The sequence below is a fragment of the Salvelinus sp. IW2-2015 genome, linkage group LG35, assembly GCF_002910315.2.
Source record: "Salvelinus sp. IW2-2015 linkage group LG35, ASM291031v2, whole genome shotgun sequence".
Classification (NCBI taxonomy): Eukaryota; Metazoa; Chordata; class Actinopteri; order Salmoniformes; family Salmonidae; genus Salvelinus; species Salvelinus sp. IW2-2015.
Window position 1 is genome coordinate 6,033,854 of NC_036874.1, and position 5,852 is coordinate 6,039,705.

A 5,852-nucleotide genomic window follows, 5' to 3' on the forward strand; every position below is an offset into this window, starting at 1 on the left:
CAGAATCTGTGTAATGGTATCAAATACATCAAACACATGATCTCCAGTTGTTTGATTCCATCCATTCGCTCCGTTCCAGCCATTATTATGAGCTATCCTCCCCTTAGCAGCCCCCTGTGATCTCCACCCATGTTCTGTGTGAAGTATTTGCTACTGTGGTTTTCCTAGAATCACACCTATGACCKCAGGCAGGAGAGGGTTGGGTTAGGGCCATGACTTATTATATAACACAGTAGCAGTGTGMGACACTGGTCCCAGATCCCTCCTCTTAGTGGGAGAGAGTATGGATAGTATGTGTTGTTCAGCACGCCATGGCTCTCTACCTTTTTTATTTATTTTTATTTKAACTTTATTTAACTAGGCAAGTCAGTTAAGAACAAAATCTTATTTACATTGACAGCCTACCAAAAGGCAAAAGGCCTCCTGCACGGACGGGGGCCTGGGATTTAAAAAATAATAATAATAAATACAATATAAATATAGATCAAAACACACATCACAACAAGAGAGACAACACAACACTAAATAAAGAGAGACCTATGACAACAACATAGCAAGGCAGTAACACATGACACACAGCATGGTAGCAACACAACATAACAACAACATGGTAGCAACACAACATGGTAGCAGCACAAAACATGGTACAAACATTATTGGGCACAGTCAACAGCACAAAGGACAAGAAGGTAGAGACAACAATGCATCACACAAAGCAGTAACTGTCAGTAAGAGTGTCCATGATTGAGTCTATCTCACTTGTTGTGTGTGAGTGGATGAATGTTAAAGATTCCAGCCACCCAAGCCATAGACTGTTCTCTCTGCTTCCGCATGGCAAGCAGTACCGGTGCATCAAGTCTGACACCAATAAACTCCTGAACAACTTCTATTCCCAAGCCATAAGACTGCTAAATACAGTTGAAGTCGGGAATTACACTTATGTTGAGGATCATTAAAACTCGTTTTTCAACCACTCCACAAAGTGACACAAGTAATTTTCCAAGCAATTGTTTTACAGACAATTTATTTCACTTCACTGTATCACAATTCTCCAGTGGGTCAGAAGTTTACATACACTAAGTTGACTGCGCCTTTAAAACAGCTTGGAAAATTCCTGTAAAATTATCATATGGCTTTAGAAGCTTTCTGATAGGCTAATTGAATAATTTGCGTCATTGGAGGATGTACCTGTGGTGTATTTCAAGGCCTACCTTAACTCAGTGCCCTCTCTGCTTTCCATCATGTGGAAAATCAAAAGAAATCAGGCCACAAGACCTCAGAAAAAAAAATCATCTGATTCATCCTTGGGAGCAATTTCCAAATGCTGAAGGTACCACGGTTCATCTGTACAAACATTTGTACGCAAGTATAAACACCATGGACACGCAGTCGTATCATACGCTCAAGAAGGAGACGGTTCTGTCTCCTAGAGATTAACGTACTCTTGTGCGAAAGTTGAAAATCAATCCAGACAACAGCAAAGGACCTTGTGAAGATGCTGGAGGAAACAGGTACAAAAGTATCTATATCCACAGTAAAACGAGTCCTATATCGACATAACCTTGAAATGCCGCTCAGCAAGGAAGAAGCCACTGCTCCAAAACCGCCATTAAAAAAGCCAGACTGACGGTTTGTCAACTTGCACATTGGGACAAAGATCAGTACTTTGTGGGAAATGTCCTCTGGTCTGATGAAACAAAAATAGAACTGTTTTGGCCATAATGGAAAAAGGGGAGGCTTGCAAGCCAAAGATCACCATCCCAACCGTGAAGCACGGGGGTGGCAGGCATCATGTTGTGGGGGTGCTTTGCTGCAGGAGGGCTGGTGCACTCACAAAATAGGATGGACTCATGAGGTAGGAAAATGATGTGGAATTACTTGAAGCACATCTAAGACATCAGTCAGGAAGTTAAGCTTTGTCGCAAATTGGTCTTCCAAATGCACAATTGACAAGCATACTTCCAAAGTTAAGGACAACAAGTCAAGGTATTGGAGTGGCATCACCAAAGCCTGATCTCAATCCTTATAGAAGATGTGTGGGCAGAACTTAAAAAGCGTGTGTGAGCCAGGAGGCCACAAACCTGACTCAGTTACAACAGCTCTTCAGGAGGAATGTGCCAAAATTCACCCAACTTATTGTGGGAAGCTTGTAGAAGGCTACCCGAAAAACGTTTGACCCAAGTTAAAAAATGTAAAGGCAATGCTACAAATACTAATTGAGTGTATGTAAACTTCTGACCCATGGGAATGTGATGAAAGTAATAAAAGCTGAAGTAAATCATTCTCTCTACTATTATTCTGACATTTCACATTATTAAAATAAAGTGGTGATCCTAACTGACCTAAAACGGGAATTTTACTAGGATTAAATGTGAGGAATTGTGAAAAACTGAGTTTATATGTATTTGGAAAAGGTGTATGTAAACTTCTGACTTCAACTGTAGCTAACACAATGGCTGCACAGACTATCACTTTATGCACACTCACAGGACTCAATATAATTTGCTCACACACACACATATACTCTCTACACAACAGACACTATACATATCTACCTCTATTTAACCTTCTTTAACTAGGTAAGTTAGTTAAATTAAAGAACAAATTCATATTTTACAATGACGGCCACCACAATCAACCCTTCTCTAACCAGATGACGCTGGGCCAATCGTAGCGCGTTGCAACTGACCCTGTATATAGCTTACTTACTTTCTTGTGTAATTCATATTCTATTTCCCGTGTTTTGTTGTTCTACCTTATGTTATTTTAGTAATTACATTGTTATTGATACTTTGCATTGTTGGGTTTAGAGGTTCACTGTTGTTGCACGTGACATGAAACTTAATGTTTGGTGTGTTTGTGTTTATCCCAGGTCTTTATGTCACTGCTGGTGGGTGTGTTTTGAGTTGACCCCTCCCGCCTTTATGTCACTGCTGGTGGGGTGTGTTTGAGTTTACCCCCAGGCCTTTCTGTCATGCTGGTGGTGTGTTTGAGTTTACCCCCAGGCCTTTCTGTCACTGCTGGGTTGTGGTTGTGTTTGAGTTTTACCCCAGCTTTTCTGTCACTGGCTGGGTGGGGGTGTTTGAGTTTCCCCCAGGGCTTTCTTGTCACTGCTGTGTGTGTGTTGTTGAGTTTAACCCCAGGCCTTTCTGTCACTTGCTGTGTGTGGTTTGTTTGAGTTTTACCCCCAGGCCTTTTGTTCACTGCTGGTGTGGTGTGTTGAGTCTACCCCCAGGCCTTATGTCACTGCTGTGTGAGTGTTTGAGTTTACCCCCAGGCCTTTCTGTCACTGTGGTGTAGGTGTGTGCCCTGTGTGTGGTTATGTTAGAGGGTCCTCGTGCTCTATTGTTTGGCGCTTGTCTGATGTGTGATGACTGTGTGTGTTTGTAGCTGAGTGAATTGAGTGTGTTGGCGGAGGCCTTGCAATGTGTCGGCTGTTGGTTTACGGGTGTGTTCCCCTGATCGGCTGCTAGCTGGAGGCAGCTCGTCTAAATATTAACAACATAAATAACAGCTAGCACTGACACCGTCCTCAGTTCAGATGACCTCTTCTTCAAATCAGCACCTCCAGAAATCAACAACACACAATCAGGTACTCAAAGCTCTATGGATCTGCCTGTGTTTATGTAGCAGTGTATCTGTATTTAAAGACTGAATTAGTTCGCATTTTAGTTCATATTTATTTTTCCCCTTCACATTGAGAGAGACTAGGGTTCCAGTAAACAATTGTGTATGTGCTGAGTCTTTATATACCTTTGTAAAAATTCTTCATAATAGTCCTTCTTTCTTACTTGGAGAACAACATGGAAGTGTTCTCGTCTTTTCGTTTTTTTCATATTACTATATTCACCGTTTGTGCGTGATGTACTGGCCGGTTTGTATTTTTAATCACACCGCCACAGCAATAACACAGGAATCAGGATTATCGGGGAATCTCAGTTTGAATCACATCTCATCATTCTTCAGAGAGCGCTTTAACAGGTCGCGACCGCTCGAGTGTGCTGTAAGAATTGATCGCCCTGGCGATTGATACTGATAGGTTGGGAAGCGGAACACAACACAATTGGGCTGCCGGCTGATGAATCATGAGGATTTGTATGACAGAGGGTCATGTTGCACTTTACACTTCATGTGACAAATTCTGCCTGCTTTCCCTTTGTTTCCCTCATGTGTCACATCGGCAACCATCCATATCTGTTTGTTTGGATGGGAAGACCCAGGAGGAAGGTCAGTGAGCACGATATGATCCCTTGTACCCTCCACCCCTTCTCATCTTACCAGCACATTGCTGTCTCTCCCTCTCTATCATCTCTCTTCTTCTCTCTTTGTGTCTGTCTCGGTCTCTCAGTCTATATTTTTCTTAAGAGCTCAAATTATTCTCCTAATGTGTGCCACACTGGCTCCACTGTARAATGACAGGCAKCCCCCTGGAATAGCATTCTACTGGGGAGGTTTTGTCAGCTCTCAGGCTTSWATAGGCCACGGTCACCCCAAGGTGTTCCACTACACACACACCAGAAATGATGTCGAAACCGAAAACATTGGCACAGAAGCCGGGAGCAATCTCTTATGACCTCCCTGTTGCAGGGCTTCTCCAAACCCATTAAGGTCTCTCTGGAGAATTCACACCTACACACACATGCGAGCATACACTTTCTCTCACCTTCTCTCTTCCTTGCCATTTGCTTTCATTCAATCTCTCCCCCCCTTAATTCGTCTACCTTTCTCTCGCTCGCTCACCCTCCCAACTATGTCTCTTTCTCCARCTCTCTCTACACCTCTGTCTCTAGGGGTAGTCTCTGTGCCTGCAGGTAAAGCCTGAGGGGCCAGCCCATCAAGAGTAGCCTCCCTCCTTTTCGTCCTGCTCTATCCTTTCCTCACCCCATTAGTTCTCTCTCTGTTCGATGTTTCTCTCTCACTCTTTCCTCTCTTCTCCATACATGTATTCTCTCTCTCCTTTTTCAGTTGAAAACGTTAGTGTGTACTGGTATGACAAGTTCAGTATCTGTTGGGGAGCATGCTTGAGTAGGCAGACTGCATAAGTTATAGACCACATCAGTTATGGCCAGCATCAGTCACAGTCAGTATRCATAGCACCCTATATCCCTCTGCTGGCTTCCATCTGGGCATGGTCAGAACCTGGATGGGAGACTACCTGGGGAAATCAGTCTGATGATATACCAATATGTAGTATCCTTAAAGGCTTCTTAGAATTACGACTCATGAGACTTAAGTACGGTTTAGTARTTAATTGTAACTTAGAATTACATTCTCTTATGCACCTGGCTTAAACTACCTGAAGCTTTCTTAATCATAGTTAAATAGGCAGACATAGGAAATAGCTACGGATAGCGGGAAGCAAACCCCCGTCTTGAGTCAATACTGCCATCTATTGGTAAACATAAATATACCAGGTTACTACACTTCATATCAGAACATTCATACTTCTGTACCCCCATACCACATCAGTTGTAAAAGCAGACTTCCATACATCAATGAAAAGACAAACTCTCAAGACACAGACACAGATGTGGAATAATCAGTCAATCCAATGTATTTGTAAAGCCCTTCTTACATCAGCTGATGTCACAAAGTGCTGTACAGAAACCCAGCCTAAAACCTCAAACAGCAAGCAATGCAGGTGTAGAAGCACGGTGGCTAGGAAAAACTCCCTAGAAAGCCCAGAACCTAGGAAGAAACCTAGAGAGGAACCAGGCTATGAGGGGTGGCCAGTCCTCTTCTGGCTGTGCTGGGTGGAGATTATAACAGAACATGGCCAAGATGTTCAAATGTTCATAGATGACGAGCAAGGTCAAATAATAATAATCACAGTGGTTGTCGAGGGTGCAACA